Genomic DNA, 24967 nt, shown 5'->3' with positions numbered 1-24967 from the left:
GAACATTCCATGGTCCCCCGTCCGAAAAGTACTTCGAACAATTCTGAAATGGTATCCGTAAAAACCTCACATTACTCACTAAATTTTGCCACGTGACTCAGACAGTCTAGCTGACTTCGCTCTCACGCTACTCGCAAGGGTTGAAGTTGACGAGAGGTGGTCTTGGAACACTTTATGGAGTGTTGAAGCGCACTTTATGAGTTATTTCTGTTTGGCGTATCCTTGCAAACGTTTCCACAAAGTTTAGTTACAACCACGCTGCACACCCTTTCAAGATGTACTGACAGCAGTCTGAGGGATAATTCCTTAAACTGTACGTTTGGAGCGCACAGTCATGTGGAAGAGAAATGTGTGGCGTCGGAAAATTGGAGATGTTAATATGTGCCTTTGAAAAGTAGTGTCATGGGAGCAGGGAAAAAAACATAAAAAAGATAGATAAATTACGTAGCGAAGAGGTACTAGAAAGAAAAAGAATAAACCAGAGGTCTATGAAAAACCTGTACCAGATAAAGAAGAAACAAGTTAACTGCATACGCGCTAAGGTTTGCGAAAATGAGTCTCAGAGTGAAGAAGCAGTAGAGCGTACAAGTTGTAGCTGGAAACTGAGATTGGTATGTGTTCAATAAATTGCTCGGTGTGTAGAGTGTGGGAGGAACACGGAGATAAAAAGATTAGCTTAGGACGGATAAAAATAGATGGCTACATCAAACCAGTTTTAAGTTTGATGACATTAAAAAGTAACGAGCGATAACACCGAAAATACGCGTGCGCGGCGTGTGGGCGTAGCGGCAGGAAAAACGGGGCACTGCTAGAAGTCATTACGCGGTCCGTCCGCGCAGATTATTAGCGTGCTCAGATTGGGCGCGCAATAAATTAATTTGCTTGCGCGTGTCGTTAGGACGCGCAGATAACACATGTTCTGCGCAAGCCGAAACCACACAGCCATAACGGCGACTCGCGCCATTTTTGGGCGAGTGCCCCGCAGTGCCGCGTCGACAATAGAATGGGCAGCGCTGGCTGGCGGTGGCGGAATGTGCTCGTTAGAGGCTCGCCATCATAAATCAGGCATTACGCCGCCGGCTGTGCAGTATTCACTTTGTGTAAATCACATTTTTGCCCGGCGTTATTGCCTAAGTGGGTCGAACCGCGCGCTCCGGTGCGCACGCCCCCTGGGGGATTGCCCGTACTGTGCCGCTGCTTCTGGGAAGGTACTGTCGTTCCCTCATGATTGATCACTGTACTTGTTGTCGACTGCGCTAACATTCAGCAGCGACCGTCACACTAGCTTTTCTATCGACGCCCAGGTTATCTATCCAAGTCGGAAGCAATAAATACGATGACAACATTTCTTTTTTCAAGAAAAACAAGGCAATTATTATCGACTTTATGACCGTGATCCAGCTATTAGCAACGCTGAATACTGTTCCCTATTCGATTCCGGTTGGTAAAATTGGAGATTCGCTGGTGGGCATCAGGATTTGAAGTTCTAACTATCACATGGAGCCAAATGAGCCTCTACTTGATAAGTAAGCAATTGTTACATTGGCATATCAGCTGCCGACGTTGCGTTAAATCAAAAAGCTAGCATAGACGTGTGAGTCGTACGACCATCAATCTTCATTTTCTGTCTGGTGTAGAGTGGTAGACAGAAATCAAGCTTTAACAAGCTGTTGGCAGCGCTCTTGAATGATGGTGCCACGTAACGCACGAAGAACTCTCGAGCTACTCCACTTGAGACATGTCTCAGTCACTTGAAAATCTATTGTACATCCCAACAGATGCGGTTCATCAATGAACAGGTTTCATTGGAATACAAAATGACGCCGGCTGGAGTGGCCGAGCGGTTCTAGGCGCTACAGTATGGAACCGCGCGAGCGCTACGGTCGCAGGTTCGAATCCTGCCTCGGGCGTAGATGTGTGTGGTGTCCTTAGGTTAGTTAGTTTAAGTAGTTCTAGGGGACTGATGACCTCAGAAGTTAAGTCCCATAGTGCTCAGAGCCATTTGAACCATTTTGAACAAAATGACGCACCACAACGCTTCACAGCTTCTTTCCAGTCTACGACGTGCTTCCTCCTCACAATGAAGGCAGTAACTTCCAGTGTTATATTATACAGGTCCTTCGACATCAACGGAGCACGAGCACTTGGTGGGCAGGAGTGCTGTGAGGTTCAAATCAAATGGCTCTGAGCACAATGGGAGTTAACGTCTGAGGTCATCAGTCCCGTAGAACTTAGAACTACGGAAACCTAACCAATCTAAGGACATCACACACATCCATGCCCGAGGCAGGATTCGAACCTACGACCTTAGTCGTCGCGCGGTTCCCGACCGTCGCGCCTAGAACCGCTAGGCCACACCGGCCGGCTTGTGAGGAAAGGGTGTAAGGAGGAAGGGGTGGGGACGAGAGGAATACTAACAAAAATAGTAGCACGAACTCGTAGAGCGGAAAAGTAAGAATCGTGCTGTACCTGATAGAATGGGCTGCTTTCTGTACTTTTCAAAAAATGTGACAGGTTCCTTAAGTTTAGGCACGTTAGCTTAATAATAAGAATAAGCCTAGTTTTTAATTAAAGTTGTCTGCGAAAACGATACTGAAGATACGCATCTGGATACAAGATGGCCATTCCTGGGGAATGCTCTTACAGAGAGTGCTCCCAGGCACGACTCGCTACCCATCCTCACAGTTTCAATTACAATCGCCAGCCATGACTGCAGCCACTGTCACCAGCTGTTGGCGACGGCTACCTTACAGCAGTATGCTACGGTACCGAACATCGGCTTCTCTTGTGGGTGGGTAAAGTAATTCGTTCACATGATGGTTATAATAATTTAAACAGATCATCATTAACAGAAATGAAAATAAAAACAATTGTGATCTAGACCGTTATGATTTATTCTTATCTTTAACTGTGTTCTTTCGCTGCGACAGGTTTTTTCTAAATCTATCAGTTTCGTGGTACCAGTAGTGAGCGAGGAGTTTACTACGAACTTGTTCTTCTGATCCAAGCGAAAATAATGTAGGAAGCATGACGCTAAAGGAATGAGATTGAAGTCGAACGATAATATGACTTATGATTATACTAGCTATATACGTGGCATTGCCCAGTGATGTATTTATTTCAATCTTCCGCTAGTTCATCTCCTCCTTTCCCCTCCCTCAGTCCATCTCTTCCCTAACCTTCTCTCCGTCCACTTCCCCCACCTCCTCTCTGTCCACCTCCTCCTCCCCCTTATCTGTGTCAATCTGATCCTCCTTCCTCTGTCAATCTGCTCATTTCTCCTCTCTTTATCTCTTCCTTCCCCCTGTAATGCCACCTTCTCTTTCATGTCTCTTTATCAGCCTCCTCCTCTCCCTCTCTTTGTCCACCTCCTCGTCCCCTTCTCTCTCCCCCTCCCCTTCCCTTTCAGTGTTCATCCTCTCCTTCCCTTCCATTTCTCTGTCAGTTTTTTTCCTTTCCCTCTGTCTGTTCATCTCCTCCTCCCCCATCTATCTGCATATCTCTTCCTTCCCCTTTCTCTGTCCTTCTCTTCCTCTTTTCTTTCTCTGTCCATCTCCTCTCTGTCTATTTCCCATCCCCTATATCTGTGCATTTCCCCCTCCTCCTTCTCTGCCTCCTCTTCCTCATCTTCGTCCTCCTATCTTTTCCTGTATCCTCCTTGCCCCTCGATATCTTTCCGTCTCCTCCTCCCCCATCGCTCTCCACACCCAAGCCAGCATAGCTCTGGTGGTTCTTTTCGCTACAGAATTTCTTTGTAGATTGTAACTAATATGTATCCCAAATTTGATTGAAATCGTCCCAGGGCTAAGGATGAGCTTTTTACCTGTGGCTCTGTTCACACACGCACGTGTCAAAAATATTTCAAATTTATTTAAAACAGTTCACAAACATTTGTACATACATTTCACGTGTATGTCTAGAGAATTTCGCCCTGCAGTTATATTTTCACCCAGCTCAACGCTTATCTCCTCAACTGTGTGCTGTTCAAAATGGTTCAAATGGCTCTGAGCACTATGGGACTCAACTGCTGTGGTCATTAGTCCCCTAGAACTTAGAACTACTTAAACCTAACTAACCTAAGGACATCACACACATCCATGCCCGAGGCAGGATTCGAACCTGCGACCGTAGCAGTCGCACGGTTCCGGACTGCGCGCCTAGAACCGCGAGACCACCGCGGCCGGCTGTGTGCTGTACAATGACCTATATTTGTAGGTACATCCAGTGTTAATGTGGCTACTATCTGTTAAATGTGTTCTGAATAGAACTGGTAGTGTAAAAGTAATAAATTAAAAACGTCAAGCGTGGTTCGGCAGTTTATCGAGCATCAAAAGGTTTGCGATGTAATATCTCCTTAACTAAATGTCGTACAATGATATAACTTTTGTGGTACATTGTCCGAGCTCGTGGTCTTGCGGTAGCGGTTTCGCTTCCCGCGCACGGGGTCCCGGGTTCGACTCCCGGCAGGGTGAGGGATTTTCTCTGCCTCGTGATGACTGGATGTTCTGTGTCTTTCATTATCATTTCATCATCATCGACTCGCAAGTCGCCGAAGTGGCGTCAACTAAAAAGGACTTGCAATACGGCGGCCGAACTTCCCCTAATGGGGCTTCCCGGCCAACAATGCCATACGATCATTTCATTTAATTTCATTTCTGGTACATTGAGCGGTTAATGTGAATATCGTATGCAAAATGTGTCACAAATACAGTTAGCATTAAAAAAGTAATAAATTAACACGTTGTGGTTTTCGGAGTTTTTCTACATGAACAGCGAAAATGTAGTAAGCCATAAATTTTTCTCCTTTCTTCATTTCGTGCGGCCATCAACGAGAAAAAGTTTCTTAAAGGTTTCAGATTGTGTGTAAATTTTATTGTCTCTAAGTGCTTCCATTTTTAAGTACTGGATAACTAAAATATGGGTTTTCGTGCGTCATGGGCTATACTGATTTTCCTTCCCCACCCCACTGATACATGGGTGGTTGTTACCCCCACGGTGCTTCTTTTCATGCACACATATATAAATATTTACATACATACATACATACATACGGACATCCGTTTTTACAATTTGTATGGATGTAACTTATGAAATAAATTTTGTTTGTTCTGGTCACCGTCAAAGTACGGCTGATCTGAGGCCTCTTAGTTTGCACCCATTCCTTACCCTGCTCGACACGTTTCTGTATGTTGTTTGCCGGCTGACTGAGAAGAAACTGACCTTTTTTCCGTTCGGCCGCAAGAACACTTCTCTACTACACGTTCTAACCGACGCGACTGAGCTGTTGGTAGATGACAAAGCCTGTCATAGGATAAGTGTACTATTCAACGTTGGATAGCAACAGTTTAACGCTACGACTCATAGCTTCCTACTATTAAGAACAGTCTAAATTCTGTTTATTTATTTACCCGTAGAGTGGTTATTGGGTTGGCTCTGAGCACTATGGGACTCAACTTCTGAAGTCAGCAGTCCCCTAGAACTTAGAACTACTAAACCTAACTGACCTAAGGACATCACACACTTCCATGCCCGAGGCAGGATTCGAACCTGCGACCGTAGCGGTCGCGTGGCTCCAGACTGTAGCATCTAGATAACTGCTTGGCCACTGCGGCCGGCTGTAGTGAACTGAAAACAGAGCCTTTTGTAACAGGCAATGGCCTATAATGTAGAGTAAATAAATATTCTTGGTCCCTTGTGTCGAAGTATTCCCACCATAACATCCTTACGATAGCCTCGATGATTGTTTTTTGTCCCTCTCTTAGATTTCAAAATAAACCAAATATTTGATCACCCGACGGCAGTTTTCCTTTATCCCCTTTCCATAAACCTCTACATTCACTCCAGATATCCAGGTTACCCTCACTCTCCACAGTCCCTTCCCCTTACCTCACAATCCACATTATTGATTTTTCTGGATTCCAAATTTTCTATTATCACCTTTATCATTGACTACGCACAATCTTCCTCTTATCCTCCATCTAATATCGCCTAGTAAGAAATGTGGACATAGTTCTTGCGTTTTTTACATTCTTTTTGCTAGCACCACCACCTATGGTACCACAACAAGCAGTGCCAACTTCAGAAACACCACCCGTTCTCCGTTCATATCAGGCAGAGCGCACTAACTAGAATGGTAGCTCCAGACAAGTTATATATAATAGTGAATTTTATCAGAGTTTTTTTTACGCCCATAAGTCTGTGTTTTATATTAAGCTGATGGGTGCTAGCCGTGGAAGCAGTGTTACTGTAACTTCTTTTCTCCTTTCAGGAGGGATGACAGTAAAACAAAATCACCGTCATAATGCTTTCTATAAAAGATGCCGTGCACTGGAACATTAACACTGAAACTGACTACACGTATTATAAATACACACTGCTATGCTCATCATTAGAAGTCTCTACATATCGTGATATTCAGGCCCCTGTCCTTGCCCCTCCTTACCCCCACCCTGCCTACCACACCTGAGTCAGCTTCCATTGTGCTATAGATGATCTGAGAATTTGCCCACTTAGTCAGCATAATTGAAACAACACTGCTACAACCTTTCTTATTGTCATTCATACAGTGGTGAACGTTCCACGCAGCAGAATGTATTGCGTGCACTTAAAGGAACTAAGTTAATGGATATGTAAGAGAAAAAATTCTTCGAAACATTTTGGAACCGAAACATATGGAGACGACAACTAATTACTCAAAACCATCAATGAACATATGAATAACTCCAAAACCCTCAGACACGAAACGGAAAAGAAGCGTTTTATTCTAGAAAATTTTGGAGAACACACGGTCCCTAAAATAACTGTCACCCGGTCAACACTGTAAACTGCGAGAGAAGAAGAATCTTCACAGAGGAACAGAGAGAGCAGAAGAGTGAATGATGCATACTAAGAAGAATGGAAGGGAAATGTGAACCGAAGAAGCATATCATCAGTCTATGTTCTACGTGCTCCACGGTTGCCTTTAATGAATAATAGTAGTAGGAGTTGTAGTAGTAAGTGTAATAGTGCTTATAACTTACCACCGGGCCGGTAGCAACTCTGCATACAAGACCTTACAGGTGCTCAACGACTGCGTATCAAGGAACAGCTTGTCACTTGTTTACAGGCTGTTGCCAGGCAACAAACTCCTGAATAGCGTCCGTTTCTTCGGAAAAGTCAGAGATAACCAATATATTTTTAAAGCCGTGATCATTTTAATACTATATTCCAGAAGATTACCGCAAAATAAAGAAAGCTGCTCCATTTCCTTTTACAATTTCTTATTTTATCAGATTTCCAACGTCAGAATCATGTGACAAATGACTACTGAAAGCGCAAGTAATATACACGGAAGAGAAAGAGAGGGGGGATAAGATAACGCAACATTTATAACAGTTATAAATATATTATTGATCTTATACGTAGAATTAATACAAAATAATCGTACAATGGTAACTGCAGATTTCTTTCCTCTTCCCTGTCCGAAAGCTGACTTCAGGCGAATGTGTGCACTGACTGCAGATATCTGCAATAAACTGCATTTGAATATTACCGTAAATGTATCTCAAGAAGGGTAAGGTGCACTGAAATTACCCATCAAGAGACTGTATAACTATGCGGTCTTGACTTTAAAAAATTATCGTGAATATATTTATTTAAGGTAATTTATTCCGTTTTCCGTCGTTCTTTAGTTGCTTCAGAATTTACGGAGGCATCTTTCGCCTTTCAAAATAAATGAATAGCAGTTTGTTTTTCGCTTCCTTTGTTTCTGAAGTATCTGCAGTGACCTCTATACATGTTTGTCTTTATATATATAATGAATGCATATGTACAGCAGTAGTTACAAATATGTTACTGCGTCACATTTTTTTTTTTTTTTTTTTTTTTTTTTTTTGTAGCTTAGAAAGAGCTTTGGTAACACAATTTACGTGAGGGTAAATTATCGTTTGCTGTTACTTACGATTTAACTCCACAAAACTTGTTATACAGAAGCTAATTCTAATCTGAAATACAAGAGAAAAATATGAGGAAACGTAACATAGTAATGTATTTGTAACTACAGCATAATGAATTTATTATACAGGGTGAACATTAATTAAAAAGACAAACCTCAGGGACGGATTCCTGACTGGAAGTGGAAGGAAAATGGTCCCGTGAAAACGTGTCCGAAAATGCACCATTGCCACAATAGATGACGCTGACGAATGGCATTACCTGTGACCAAGTGCCGTTTGTTACTTGTGTGTTGCAGGCTGTGTGATTGACTCAGAGCACTGTAGGCGGCAGAAAGGTGCGGTATTCATGCCGGGAACAAGACGAGATGGTGTCACTGTAGAGCTAAGCAGATGGAAAAACGGTCGAGAGGCAACACGGCTATACCAAAGCAAGTAGCCTCACCGACACCAGCGACACCACACAACATTGTAACTCTGTGCCCGTTCGTCTGTCTGACAGGACGCGTGCTCACACAGACATCAAAAAGAGCTTGAAATGTTGTGCGAAGTGGTTGGTATCTGTGAGAGTACTTGAACTGATGTAGGCGTGTTGCCTCTCGACAGTTTTCGTCTGCTTAGCCGTACACAAACACCATCTCGGCTTGTTCCCGACAGAAATATCCGACCATTCTGCTGCCTACAGTACGCTGCGTCAGTCATACAGCCTGCAAAAAGCAAGCAACACACGACACGTAGTCAGAGAAACTTTAAGTCATCAGCCAGATCTACCGTGCCAAAAATGCATTTCCATACACATCCTCTTAGGACCTTTATTCCTCCGTTTCCATTCAGAAATCCTTCTCTGCAGTTTATCGGTTTTCTTATGTTCACACTGTATATACACTACTGGCCACTAAAACTGCTACACCACGAAGATGACGTGCTACAGATGCGAAATTTAACCGACCGGAAGAAGATGCTGTGATTTGCAAATGATTAGCTTTTCGGAAAATTCACGCAAATTTGGCGCCGGTAGCGACACCTACAACGTTCTGACATGAGGAAAGTTTCCAACCGATTTCTCATACACAAATAGCAGTTGACCGGCGTTGCCTGGTGAAACGTTATTGTGATGCCAGGTGTAAAGAGGAGAAATGCGTACCATCACGTTTCCGAATTTGATAAAGGTCGGATTGTAGCCTATCGAGATTGCGGTTTACCGTATCGCAACATTGCTGCTCGCGTTGGTCGAGATCCAATGACTGTTAGCAGAATATGGAATCGGTAGGTTCAGGAGGGTAATATGAAACGCCGTGCTGGATCCCAACGGCCTCGTATCACAAGCAGTCGAGATGACAGGCATGTTATCCGCATGGCTGTAACAGACCGTGCAGCCACTTCTCGATCCCTGACTCAACAGATGGGGACGTTTGCAAGACAACAACCATCTGCACGAGCAGTTCGACGACGTTTGCAGCAGCATGCACTATCAGCTCGAAGACCATGGCTGCGGTTACCCTTGCCGCTGCATCACAGACAGGACCGCCTGCGATGTTGTACTCAACGACGAACCTGGGTGCACGAATTGCAAAACGTCATTTTTTCGGATGAATCCAGGTTCTGTTTACAGCATCATGATGGTCGCATCCGTGTTTGGCGACATCGCGTTCAACGCACATTGGAATCGTGTATTCGTCATCGCCATACTGGCGTATCACCCAGCGTGATGGTATGGGGTGCCATTGGTTACACGCCTCGGTCACCTCTTGTTCGCATTGACGGTACTTTGAACAGAATATTCTCCACCAATTGAAAACGTCTGGTCAATGGTAGCCGAGCAACTGGCACGTCACAATACGCCAGTCACTACTCTTGATGGACTGTGCTATCGTGTTGAAGCTGCATGGGCAGCTATACCTGTACACGCCATCGAAGCTGTGTTTGACTGAATGCCCAGACGTATCAAGGCCGTTATTACGGCCAGAGGTGGTTGTTCTGGGTACTGCTTTCTCAGGATGTATGCACCCAACTTGCGTGAAAATCACTTGTCAGTTCTAGTATAATATATTTGTCCCATGAATACCTGTTTGTCATCTGCATTGCTTCTTGGTGAAGCAATTTCAGTGGCCAGTAGTGTATAAAAACGAATATGTATTATAGGCCACTGAAGATGCTTCATAAATAAAAGAAGCGAAACGAGCATGACAAAAAAAGTCCCTCTCATTTAGTTGGAAAGACAATCCCAGAATATTCAATGAAGTTCAGACCGTCTTCTAGCTTACACTGGAGTGATCACAGTCATTAACAGAAAGGATGTCAATATATGGGAGGTGCACTTCAACGTACAAGCTAGCTCGATCCGCGGAAGCAAAGTTTCATTTTGCCGTGAAGCCTTCCGGCACGGCGTGGGAGGGTCTGCGCTAACTCGCGGGCTGGCTGAGCTCTGCGACGCCCGTCAGCACTTAAAGCGGAGCGCGCCACCGTCTGCGAGGCCGGCCGCCGGCCTACCACTACACCGTCTCCAGCGTCCAGCACTGCTCTCATCTCCTTGGTTACGACAAGTTGCGCAGGACCTATTTTTCGCCACTGAACAACTTCTTTTTTGTTATTTTCGTTTGGGCCTACTTAGAACCGTAGGACTCGTTTTGATTCCTTACAAGGGTCCTCTGTTTTTTCTTAGTCCAGAAAGCTTTCATTTCCTGCCTGTGAGCAAGCTACCCCTCCTCTGTCCACTTCGGTCTGCTGGTTCCAGTGCTCCAGTGTTCTTTCTGCTGGTACAGTACACTGGAAACACTTCTTGTTGCGTGAGCTGTCCGAATTTGGACCGGTCCTTATAGTTTCTGATGTAATTTCAAGTTTCTGCAGGTCTGATTTCACTGTGTTAATCCATTTTTTCTTGGAGGCTTTCCCTCTGCCTGTAGTGATGAGGATGCTATTGGTTAGTCTGCACAATTTCATACGCATCAAATATCCATAGAACCCATGTCGTCTTTTCCTAATAGATGTAATTATGCCTTGTTTAATATGGTATCGTTCTCTGTTGTGTCTGGTACTGTAGGTATCATCCTCTTCTCGTATTGGCCCTAGTCTTCTCCTCAGGGTCTTCAGTGCCATGAGCTCTAGTTTCCTGAGCGGACCCTTGCTGTTTATCAAGAAACATTCAGAGGCGTTCATAACGGAAGGCTTTACTAATAAGTCACTGACTTATGCAGCTTATTTTATATTTCTTACACAGACACCAGGCTACTACGATTCAGCCGGCCGGAGTGGCTGAGCGGTTCTAGGCGCTGTGACCGAGCGGTTATAGTCGTTTCAGTCCGGAACCGCGCGACTGCTACGGTCGCAGGTTCGAATCCTGCCTCGGGCATGGATGTGTTTGATGTCTTTAGGTTAGTTCGGTTTAAGTAGTTCTAAGTTCTAGGGGACTGATGACCTCAGATGTTAAGTCCCATAGTGCTCAGAGTCATTTGAACCATATGAAATTCCGCTTTCATGACTTCTTGCTGACTTCATTCACATCTGGGGCTTACTTTGCATACACTGCATAGGAAACGCATGTACAGAAGTAAACTGCCGTTAATAATAATATTAACAACAATAAGAAGCTAAGGAACACTGGTGCACATGTACATATTTTAAAAGACTTATGACCCTATAGAGAAGCTGACTTTATTCGAAACCTTGAAAGAATATGTAACAGATAACCAACAACAGGAAGTCTCTTAATTACGCAAAAAAAATATATAAAATCCAAAGTAAAGCTCATGGATGAAAGTCAGATACATCCCTGTTTAACTGTACTCTTGAAACAGTGATCGCAGAATGGAGCAATACATCGGCAGAATATCAGCAGTTTAGCCCTGTAGTGGAGAGGTAGGACAAAAAAAAACAGAACTATCTAAACAAGCACCAGGAAAAGCAGGACTATAAATCTATTTTGAAAACCTAGTACTAGTGACAAACAACAGGATTCCACAATCAAAATTATGTACAAATTTTTGAAATATCAGCATAACAGATGAGTTTAAGTAAAAATGTGAAGTCATAGAGCATAAATAAGAGGCGGAAAAGGCGTTAGAGGAAAATTACGGAAGATGTACTTCGCATTCCACTTAACAAAATGTATTTTCCACAAAAAAACCATTCTCTGGAAATGCAAAACTGCGTCATTGCAAGTCAGAAAGGCCATATGCATAGTAATACTAATTTTAGGGTTTACAAATAAAAAATAGAAAATCAGGAAAAATAAACGAAAGATTGTAAGGATATAAGGAAATAGAAAAACAGCAGAAACATTATGTAGAAAAGATACAGATGAAATTAGGGGAGAAAGACCAGTGTTGTATGGGCATATACAAAGGATAAGTCCTGGCAGACTCACAAGAAAAAATTATAGAAATAACGACAATAAAAATAAAATGCAAATTAATGGCTGTTATCTCTAAGCTTTTTTTCTACATAACGCCGTATAGAGTACATCAGTACACAAATATTCAGTTTCAGTTTATAGTTTCTTGGGTTAAGAAATCTGAAACGAGAGCCCTGCACGTTTCGGATGCGAGACGCCAAGATTTACGTCTCGTCAGGTGTAGACATTAGGCTCAGAAGAAGCAGTGTTATACGAGCAAGCGCGCCCTGTGACACAATTGAGTTGTGGAACGCGTATCGGTAACTTTTCGTGCATCGTCACTGCCAACGAATGAGGCGAAAATTATGGATTGAAAAGCGTCTCCACAATTTTCATAAATTTCTGGCTGTCTGCGCAGCAGACCTCCGCTGGGTTCCACGTAGTGCGACCTTTTGTGGTATAACCTTCAAATTACGAATGTTGTATAAAGTTACGTTTAGTCAGCGGGCGTCTAACTATGGCTGCTGCAGATAAATCCCTGTATCGAGTTCGGAAATGTGAGATAAGAGGCAGAGTTAATGGATGTCAGAGAAACTGTAGTGGATGTAAGGAGTTTTATTTTGGTTAGTTTGGCAAGGAATGCGAAGTATAAGAAACAAAATCAAATTGCATTGACGTTTTTTGTTAATAGTTATTACTGCAAGCTACAGCGAAGAAACCGTATGTTGCCGATATTGACGTTTTACAATTTCGTACGCCGAATTACGTAGAGCAATGCTGCAGTTTTCCACTAAACCAACTCCATTTGAATAATACAACAGACAGATAAATGCGGAAGACAATGAATATTCTATTCCCCTAAGACCACGCAGCCACCTTCCGGGATGAGTTCACTTCCTTTTTCCGCGCTGGAAGAGGCTCAAGAAACAACTGTGTTTTTGCTGATCGCTCGTTCAGAAAACTATGTATTAGAATAACATCTTTTAAAAATAAAAATATATAAGGAGAGAAGACAGTCAATATACGACAAAGATGGTATCACTATACATATTTTCAACAGCACGTGAAAATAACGTGCAGGTATAACTTGTAGGTGGGACTATGGGGAATGGCTGCTGGGTATTTCGTTTCGAGGTGGATTTTAAAGTCTGCAGTGGTGGTGAGCGTAGGTTTCCAGCACTATAAATTTGTCTTCCTCTTCTGAAAGACCTTTAAAAATAAATTATGATTCAGTGGTAATAAAAATGTATTAAGTAGGTTTATGGCAGTGCGGGTTGGCCTCCGCAGCTGAGTGGCCGCCGAGGCGACTGCTGTCAGGATGACGCAGGTTCGATTTCCGGTACCGTCAGGGATTTTTCCTTGCTGGGAAGATTGGAACGTGGTACACTCCGCCTCATGGTGCCAGTTGGCAAGCTCTGTGACAGAGCAGTGGCGGCTCCAGCTCACAAAAACTGACAACCCGTGACCTCAGCGCCCCTCCATACCGCAGCCAATGACGCCATTGGTAGAGTATGACATGGAAGTCGGTCGGTATCGATTTGACCGCCAGTACTCGTGGACGGAGCTCACGTATGATAATAACAACGTGAAGACACTGTTGCTGTTTTTAAAGGACGACGGGGACAGTGAAAGGCGTGTTGCTTCGCTGAAAAGGGAGAAAATAACATTAGAAAAGTATTATTTGAGAAAGTGAAGATTGAAAAGATGTGTGAAGGAGCGGAATATTAGCAACGGAGCGTGCAGATAGAACATTAGGAAGACTTTAGTCAGCAGGCTCGGAAAACATGGGAAGACCATATAATTGTAACTGAGAGAATCAAGGAATTATGTACAACGTTGCTGTTGAATAGCGTTTCGAGGAGAGGGCTATTTTTAATTTTAGTATGAGTGTAAACCGCGTAGGTTGTGTAGCTACAGACAGCATGATATTCGCTGGGTAGGGCGCGGAAGAGTATCGTGGTTAGAGATAATGATAAAAACAAGTGGGTTTTGCGTTTCAGAGCTTGAAGACAGGTTTGATGCAGTTCTCCACTCTTGACTATCCTGTGCAAGACTCTTCACCTCCTCACAGCTACTGCAACCTACATCCATTTGAACCTGATTACTATATTCGTCTCTTGGTTACCCTCTACAATTTCTATGCACACACTTGCTTCCATAACCAAATCGAACATTTCTTGAAGGGTCAGGATTTTTTCCCACCAATCGATCCGTTCCTTATTTTTCCCCCAACTCGATTCAATATCTCCCCATTGCTTAACTGTTCTACCCATCTAATTTTCAACATTTTCCGGCAGCAGAATATTTCAAAAGCTTCTATTTCCTTCTTGTCTAAAATGTTTATCGTCTGATGTTCCAGTAGAAGGCTACACTACATACAAATGCCTTTAGAAAACACTTCCTAACAGTGCCGTATTTGAAGAATATCCATATGGAATCTGATCAGAAATTTTAGTGGGGAAGATAACAGGCAACGCAAAGAAATTAGGAGAGGATGGTATTTTACGAGTTGGGAAACGAGGAAACTAGCAAGCGGTTGAAGAAGAATGGTGTATTAACGAGAGCGACGTTAAATGTTACGATGTAGTAAAAGCAAGGATATCGTCCGGAGTACCCCAGGGAAGTGTGGCAAGACTGTTGTTATTTTCTATATACGTAAATGATCTGGCAGACAGGGTGAGCAGCAATCTGTGGGTGGTTGCTGGTAATGCTATGGTGTACAGGGAAGTGTCGACGTTGAGTGACTGTAGGACGATACAAAGTGACTTACACAAAATTTTGTAACAGGTGTGATGAATGGCAGCTAGTTCTAAATGCAAAAAAATGTTAAGTTAATGCAGATGAGTAGGAAAAAGAAACCTCTAATGTTCGAATACAGCATTAGTAGTGTGCTGCTTCACACAGTAACGTCGAATTAATATCTAGGTGTAACGATGCAAAACGATACGAAATAGAATGAGGATGTAAAGATTGTAGTATGGAAGGCGAATGGTCGACTTCGGTCCATTGTTATAATTTTAGGGAAGTGTGGTACGTCTGTAAAGGACAAAGTATATAGGACACAGGTGCGACCTATTCCTGAATACTGCTTTAGCGTTTGGGATCCTCAGCAGGTCGGATTACAGGAAAACAAAAAAGCAATTCAGAGGCGGGCTGCTATATTTGTTACCGGTAGGTTCGAGAAACACGCAAGTGTTACTGAACTTATATGGGACCATCGAAAAAAGGCGAGGTTCTTTTTGAGGAAAACTATTGAGAAATCTTAGAGAATCTCCATTTGAAGTTGGCTGCAGAACGGTTCTACAGCCGCCAACGTGCTTATCGTGTAAGGACTACAAAGATAAGACAAGAGAAACTAGGGCGTACATAGAGATATAAATAATCGTTCTAGCTGCGAGTGGTACACGGATGGAAATGAGTACTGGTGATATAGGGTACCGTCCACCACGCACCATACGGTGACCTACGGAATATAAAGGATGGTCCATTGACAGTGAGCGGGCCAAATATCTCACGAAATAAACATCAAACGAAAAAACTACAAACAACGAAACTCGTCTAGCTTGAAGGAAGAAACCAGATGGCGCTGTGGTTGGCCCGCTAGATGGTGCTGCCATAAGTCAAACGGATATCAACTGCGTTTTTTAAAAATAGGAACCCCCATTTTCATTACATATTCGTGTAGTACGTAAAGAAATATGAATGTTTTAGTTGGGCCATTTTCTTCGCTTTGTGATAGATGGCGCTGTAAGAGTCACAAACATATAAGTACGTGGTATCACGTAACATTCCGCCAATGCGGACGGTATTTGCTTCGTGATACATTACCCGTGTTAAAATGGACCGTTTACCAATTGCGGAGAAGGTCGATATTTTGTTGATGTATGGCTATTGTGATCAAAATGCCTGTGCGATATATGCTGCTCGGTATCCTGGACGACATCATCCAAGTGTCCGGACCGTTTGCCGGATAGCTACGTTATTTAAGGAAACAGGAAGTGTTCAGCCACATGTGAAACGTCAACCACGACCTGCAACAAATGATGATGGCCAAGTAGGTGTTTTAGCTGCTGTCGCGGCTAATCCGCACATCAGTAGCAGACAAATTGCGCGAGAATCGGGAATCTCAAAAATGTCGGTGTTGAGAATGCTACAGCAACATCGATTGCACCCGTACCATATTTCTATGCACCAGGATTGCTATCGTGATCCACCGACAACGCCTGACAACATGGGTCAGCGCATTGTCAATGCATGTGCGAACATTACGGAAGGCGAACTACTCGCTGTTGAGAGGAATGTCGTTAGACGTATTGCCAAATTCATTGATGTTGACGGGCATCATTTTGAACATTTATTTCATTAACGTGGTGGCCGCATCTCGTGGTCGTGCGGTAGCGTTCTCACTTCCCACGCCCGGGTTCCCGGGTTCGATTTCCGACGGGGTCAGGAATTTTCTCTGCCTCGTGATGGCTGGGTGTTGTGTGATGTCCTTAGGTTAGTTATGTTTAAGTAGTTCTAAGTTCTAAGGGACTGATGACCATAGATGTTAAGTCCCATAGTGCTCAGAGCCATTTGAACCATTTGATTAATGTGATATTTACAGGTACTCACGCTGTAACAGCATGCGCTCTCAGAAATGATAAGTTCACAAAGGTACATGTATCACGCTGGAACAACCGAAATAAAATGTACAAACGTACCTATGTTCTGTATTTTAATTTAAAAAACCTGCCTCTTACCAACAGTTCGTCTAAATCGTGAGCCATATGTTTGTGACTATTACAGCGCTATTTATCACAAAGCGGAAAAAGAGGTCCAACTAAAACATTCATATTTCTTATCGTACTATACGAATATGTAATAAAAGTGGATGTTCCTATTTAAAGAAAACGCAGTTGACATCCATTTGACCTATGGCAGCGCCATCTAGCGGGCCAACCATAGTGCCATCTGGTTTCCTCCTTCAAGCTAGACAAGTTTCGTTCTGTGTAGTTTTTTCGTTTGACGCTTATTTCGTGATATGTTTGGACCGGTCACGATCAATGGACCACCTTGTATAGGTAGATATAGATGTACAAGCGGAAATTCCTGCTAGGTAAACAATTAGCACTGACTCTCTCTGTAGTACCGCGGAGCCGCAGACCTCGTTGCTCGCCGGAGGTCGACGTGACGAGTGCGCTGCGCGGATCTTACGGCGCTGCGACGCGATGGCAGCGCCTCCGGTGGTCTCGACGTAGGGAGGCCGTTACGGCACGCGGCGTGCCGTTCCAGAAGCAGTAGCCCTGTTTTGCACGATGTAAGCGTTACGACGTTATCTCGCGCGAAACGCTAACTGTTTCCCCGGAGTTAGCCGCAAGTGGCAACTTGGCCTGCATTAACTGCACGCCCGCAGTTCTCAAGTGCAGTTGGTTGCGCCGCGGTTACGAACTTGCTGCCAGGCTGCAGAGGCCAAGTCAGCGGCGCACCGTCCAGTAGGGACCAACTGAAAACCCATCCAACATGGCTTCCTCCCGCGCTGTCATCCTGCTTCTTTGCATCATCAGATAATAGGGCTGTGACAGTCGACTTAACTTCGCTACTGTTTATGTTCGTTATTGTCGAAAAACACACACGTAACAATGTATTCCTTACTCATTACTTTCGTTACTCAACGTCGTTACCTACGTAGCCATTATACATAAATACTTCTTTGCAGTTCGAGAAATTTGTGGATATAACAATGCTCGAGAATGCTCCATTTGAATGGGCTCTCTTTCCTGGACAGTTTATTCTTCATACTGACGAACAATCACCATGTCTATTATCGCAGTAATGATAACAACTGAAGGCGCAAGAATTGAAATCCTTGTAATGCGGTCGCCAGAACGCAGAGTAGTCCGTATGTACTTTGAAGAACCAGAGGGCATCCCACACTCTCTCTACCTAGCTGCTACACAAGGACCAAATACGGACTGTTTCAATAACTTATGTAGACTTTACCCTGCGTACTTTTAAAATGGGTGATCAAATGAAGAACGAACACCTGCCACAACGGGACTATGGATTGGTTCCTTTCAAACGTAATCGCCAAATAAATCAGTGTACACCAATGGATCAAAAATACATTTTCGTCAAATATGACCCAAACAAATGTAGAACACACGTAAGTCTCTTAAGAGTCTTTATGAACACAGTCCATGTAAACGTACTGTCCCCTGGCACAATTACAGTTTCCAAGGTGTCAAGATGAAGTTACATGACTCTAAAACATATAACGTTCTTCACATATAATCGGAAATAAAGTGGCCAGATGAGAGTAGGATTCGCACACTAAGAGTTCTGTACAAACTTAATTAAGTTTATAGGCAGTTCGTCCGTTCCAGGAATCGAGAATCTCTACATTTTTGCCTGTTATCGACATTGACGCTGGCAAGATATCGGTCCCGGGAATCCCAAGGTTTTCGAGAACATTATAATTTCAGTGATATAAAAACGACTTAAAGTCTCGCAGGACGCAGCCGACCATTATAATAATAATAATCAGTAGTTTTGCATTCAGGCTGACTGGATCGCAATGGTAAAAGTGAAAAATCAGTCAAGGAATGAATTCACAGCTAGTATGAAAGGTTTCGTAATTTATTCATCATCAGATTCCCAAGTCTAAGAATGTTTGTTCCATACATAACTTGAAACTCCATATCTACGTGCACCAATCGCTCCTGGAAATGCGATGATGGATATATTCGGAACACGCCATCTGGCCAATAAAGTAATTCCTTGCCTTATGTCTGACTTTCTCCGTTGCGACCCAGCCAGCTGGAATGCAGAACTACAGAATGTTTTAATTTCAAGTTTGACGTGAGATAACAAATGTCAAAAGAGAAGTTTTCCTTGTGTAATATACAATTTTTGGATATTTTACTTTACTTGAACTCTGAAACCTTGGTTCTTGCCAAATTCCATGATTCTAGGTGAACGGAAAGTACCCTGTAGGTTTTGATGAATATCAGTATTTGTGACATAAATGGCGCTACTTTCTGCTAGTATTGACTTAGCAGCTTAAATTTATTACACCGCCAAGGGCCTGTAGATATTAGTATGTGACACAAATTTTAACTTTATACGTCTACCGGTTCCTCAGAAAAAGGGGTCGTAACAAACGGACGGACAGACACATAGTCGGATAACAAGGGACAAAACAATTTTGTCTGATATACTTACAAATTTACAGTTTTCGGATTTTTCCTTCGGATTTGCTGTGAGTCTTTGCCTTTCGCCAAATTTCATGATTCAATCCTATTCAATACCTCGTCATTAGTTACGTGATCTACCCATCTAATCTTCAGCATTCTTCTGTAGCACCACATTTCGAAAGCTTCTATTCTCTTCTTCTCTAAACTATTTATCGTCCATGTTTCACTTCCATACATGGCTACACTCCACACAAATACTTTCAGAAACGACTTCCTGGCACTTAAATCTGTACTTGATGTTAACAAATTTCTCTTCTTTAGAAACGCTTTCCTTGCCATTGCCAGTCTACATTTTATATCCTCTCTACTTCGACCATCATCGGTCATTTTGGTCCCCAAATAGCAAAACTCGTTTACTACTTTAAGTGTCTCATTTCCTAATCTAATTTCCGCAGCATCACCCGACTTAATTCGACTACATTCCATTATCCTCGTTTTGCTTTTGTTGATGTTCATCTTATATCCTCCTTTCAAGACACTGTCCATTCCGTTCAAACGCTCTTCCAAGTCCTTTGCTGTCTCTGACAGCATTACAGTGTCGTCGACGAACCTCAAAGCTTTTATTTCTTCTCCATGACCCCTAAGAAGCTTCAATTTTTTTTTTTACACCACCAGGGGACCGTAGGTAGACAGACAGGCAGACGAACAACAAATGATCCTGTGAGGATTCCGTTTTTATCGATTGACGTATGGAACCCTAAAAATTAAGACAGATGACTGGAACACGTCAAAAAATAAGTAATGATCCTTTAATAGTTTGGTGGCAAGAAGTGTGTACAGAATACATTGTTCGCAATGGTTAGGTTGATGTCGCCGCCGTAGCGAGCCTTTTCTCGTGACGACAGTGCCACTCCACCAGTGGCGACCAGGGTTATCGCCAGATTCCCAGGCTTCAGCGCCTGGGGTGAACACGCGCGAGCCTGGACCGCCCCAGCCTGCCGCACCTGTTAGGGGATTCCCCGAGCAGCACCAACTGGCGGAACAGGAGCGTCCCGGACCTCTGCGGACTGGCGGCGGATCCAGCGCGCCCTCGACGCGGCTGCTAATTTGATTTGGAGCAGAAGCGGCGGCGGCGGCGGCGACGGCGGCAGCAGCGTGCATGCATTTTGCATCCGGCGCGGTGGCCGTCCGTCGGTCCTGCGGGGAGGAGTGGGTGGGGAGGGGGTGGGGGAGGGGGAGAGGAGGAGAGGAGAGAAGAACCCCGACCCCGTGGGCTTTGTTGCCAGCGCGCCGCCCCCGGCGCTCGCCAGCCTCCGTTCGTTCGTTTCGCCGTCCATTTAATTTAATGTGCACTGGCTGGCTCGGCCGCAATCACTGCGCGAACAAAGGGCCGGCCCTGTTTGCTTACAAAAGGCGGCCGCGGTGACACGGACGCCGCGGATGCATATTTATTGCGTGTTTACGACAGGGCCGGGCTCCACTCACTGGCTTTTTCATTATATGTATATTTTTTGACGGTAGGAAAACTCTGGTTATTAGCTGGCACTAAATTTAATCGTACCACGCTAGTGCTCCTCAGTCTTCCTCTGTTGACTCCATGCCCAGCCCCACCCTGCATCCCTTTCTCACACGGTCTCGTCTCGTTTTCTTTATTTCTAATGTGTAGCAGCAAATTACTCTTGACTACACCAAAAAACAACACGAAACTCTCCGTTTATTTGTTAGCAAGTGTTACTCGCTGTTGTGCCTGAGGGGAGGGTTCACAGGCAACGGCAGTATTTGACACGTGCACTTCCATTTCTCATAACCTGTGCATAGCCCTGCGACATGGGACACATAATGGCAGATTCCCAATAACAGGAAATAAGCATCGAAATACGGCGCCATCACACACTAAAACCTACAATCTTCTGTCATACAAGAAGGTTTTCTTTATCGTCCGCCGGCCGGAGTGGCCGAGTGGTTCTAGGCGCTACTGTCTGGAACTACGTGACCGCTACGGTCGCATGTTCGAATCCTGCCTCAGGCATGGATGTGTGTGATGTCCTTAGGTTTAAGTAGTTCTACGTTCTATGGAACTGATGACCTCAGAAATTAAGTCCCATAGTGCTCAGAGCCATTTGAACCATCCGTCCACTTATTCTGCCTTTGCGTTTGTGTCTTATTATTTTGAGAGATAATATTTCTTTACTCATCCTTTTTATGCGTGCATTTCATTTTCTTCTGTTTTCACGGATTTTATTTCGTAGTTCATAGATGCTCAATTCATTCCTAATATTATTACTCTTAATTCTGTCTAATCTATCACATTCTGTTACTGTTCTTAAAAATTTCACTGCTGTTGCCTGCATTATATTATCTTGTTATTGGTATGTGATCCGTGAGTCACTTCCATAAAATAAAGTAGAAACAGCTAGGGTCGTACAAAATTCGAATCGTGTCTTTTTCCATTGTTTTTTCAGACTTCTGTTGATTGCTCCACATATACAGGGTGGACCGTTTTAATCCGTAATGGGGAATAAATTGGTACGGAGACGAGATGTAGCAAAATGTTTTAGATAAAAGTTATACGTGGCAACAGTGTCACGCATTGCTGCTAATGGCTGTGACCTTGAACGCAATTTTCAAGGTGATATGGAGGTTAAAGTGATTTTTTATAGTGGGAATCCTAACATCCGATTCAAGATTTGAAAAGAACGACAAATTTTACGGGTAAAAGGATACATTATTCGTCATGGCTAGTTCGATGAAGGTCAAACAAGGAAATATGATTTAGTTCCAGTAGGGATTAATTTAGAATAGAGGAGGGATACAGCAAAATACAATGTTAGATACAATCTGGAAGGGGCATCCCAAGGAATAAGAGGTCAGGGGACTCATTCAATGACCTGTAAATCAATTATCTACGTTTTATTTATGTTTGTTCTGTCTTGTAGATGCCACAATAAGATTTATATGCTATAATGCATTTATCTTTACCAATAAACACGTTAATTAAAACATAAAGTTCAAATTTATGTTTACTCTTTCCCGATCCGACGTCACAAACAGCGATTATTACGAAACGAAGCTCAATCTTCCAATGACCTTCGATAATTGTCTTTAAAATCATGGTTACTGGTATTGATACCTGACCTTTATATCCCTTGCAGTCTGCATTTAACATTGTATTTTGCGGTATCCCTCCTCTACTCCGAGTTAATCCCTACTAGAACTAAAAAAATATTTGCTTATTTGAGGTTTCTGAACCTTGTCATGACCTTGAATAATCTATAATACGTAAACATTTCCGCTTTTTTCAAATCTTAAATAAAATATTAGGGTTCTCATTTTTAAATCAATTTAAGCTCCAAAACACCTTAAAAATCATGTTCAAAGTCTCGGCCATTAGTAAAAACGCATGGCCCTATTTGCCATTTGCAACTTTTATCCACAACATTTACCTGTATCTCGTCTCCATCCCGATTAAATTCCCTACTGTATATCATGTTCGTAAGTAACATGATATCCTAGTTAATGTGTACCTGTAATTCAACTATAGATACTTGCATATGCCTCAGCCGCAGGTTACAGTTTAATACCAGCAGGCCACTTTTGTGACATAAAGAGATCTTCCTCATAACCACCTTCGGACGTCTCGTTTGCTTTGAGCATCATGTTTAATCCTCTTAATTCGTAGATACCACAAATCTTTCACTTTATGTAGTGTTATCTGTCTCATTTTGATGTTAAGCACGTCATTATTCGCCTTTCTTCTACGATTCATTACTTTTGTGTGTCCGTATCTCAAATTCTGTGAAAAGTAACGTGCCCTTTCCAGCTCTCCTAAATCTTCTTTACTTTGCCTGGAAGTGCAGTTCGGTGCTCGTCCCGCAACTCAACCTGAAACTTTTATTCCTGTTCCGAAAGTTTCTTTTTCTCCCCCTCGGCAACTTAACAACAGTGGCGATAAGCTCTAATCCTACGTCACACTCTTCATGCCATGAGTTCGCCCTTCTTGATCCACTACTTATATTCCTCCTGTTTGGCTGTTGTGTATGTAAAATAAACTGTTCGCCATGACTTCAGAGAAAAAATCTGTATAAAGGTAAGCGGCCATTGTAAACTGGCACACAGTGATTCCCTTACCTATGACGCGCTCCATAAACATCGTCTTATGGTGTTTCCAGGATGAATTTTCGGCCTGCAGTGGATTGTGCGCTGATATGGGACCTCCTGGCAGATTAATGCCGGACCGGGGCTCGAACCGAGGCTTCGCCTTCCACGGCCAAGAGCTCTGCAATACACACCCTGTATCCCCCACATTACCTCATCCACTATACCTCAAACTTCACGGTAGTTCTCTCGCATATCTGAAAGGATTAGCATGCTGCGGAGAGATGGCATAGCCTCAGCTTGGAGGAATGCCTCCAGGAGGAATTTTCACTCTGCGGCGGAGTGTGAGCTGATTTGAAGCTCCTGGCAAATTAAAACTGTGTGCGGGCGCCGAGTCGTGCTTATGTAGCTCAGTCGGCAGAACACGTCCCCGTGAAAAGCAAAAGCACAAATTTCTAAACTGCCAGGAAGTTCCTTGGTATTTTTGTGGGTACTGCATTTTACGTTGCCATTTCTTGCCCGATTTCTGGTTTGCCATGGATGACATGAATTTTTGCACCATAGATCTAAAAATTTATTTGAGCTGTGCCGTGAATATGAAATAAAATAACTGTGGCGAAGACATTCCTCTGTACCACTGACTAACATATAGAGGGCGTAGAAAAACTACGTATTCAAAATTTTAGATAGTTTGTGCGAGACAAAATGTAACTTTTCTATGCTATAAAATGTCACAGGTGCACCGTTTTCCCGCTAGGGGCCGTGAAAATTTTGACGCTAGTGATGCTCAGAGGCACACTGCCGTGTGATGAACATTTTTTTAGTGAAGTTGTTTAAAAGACACAAGTAGCATCTGCCTGATAATGAGTGCCTAACACACCCAAAACATCCACGTCTTTCACGAACAATCGCTGCTACTTCAGCCAAACTGACAACCAGCTCTTCTGGACACTCTGTCGGCGTTCCTATACCAAAAGCTTCATCTCGCGACGGAACAGAAATACTTAGAAAGTAATAAATATCTCTAGAACAAGATTCATCGAACAACAGTTTGAACATTGTCTCTGAACATCACTAATGATAAAACCTTCAACACCTAGCGGGAAAACGTTGCACCTTTACATTTTTGTCTCATACAAAAAGTGATCGTCCACTGTCATGATAAGGGAAAATTTCTGTGGACCGATAAAGAATGGGAAATGTGACCTAACTTGCTGAGGACACTGGATGTAACTGACGACTAGAGATGAAATATGAGGGTAAAAGCAATCGGGGGCCTAACAATTGTGAGTAAGGTACACTGAGGTGACAAAAGTTATGGTATACTTCCTAATATCGTGTTGGATCTCCTTTCGCCAGGCGTAGTGCAACAACTCGAAGTGGCACGGACTCAACAAGTCGTTGGTAGCCCCGTGCAAAAATATTCAGCCATGATG

This window comes from Schistocerca gregaria, chromosome 2, assembly GCF_023897955.1.
Source record: "Schistocerca gregaria isolate iqSchGreg1 chromosome 2, iqSchGreg1.2, whole genome shotgun sequence".
Lineage (NCBI taxonomy): Eukaryota > Metazoa > Arthropoda > Insecta > Orthoptera > Acrididae > Schistocerca > Schistocerca gregaria.
This window is presented reverse-complemented; position numbering follows the sequence as displayed.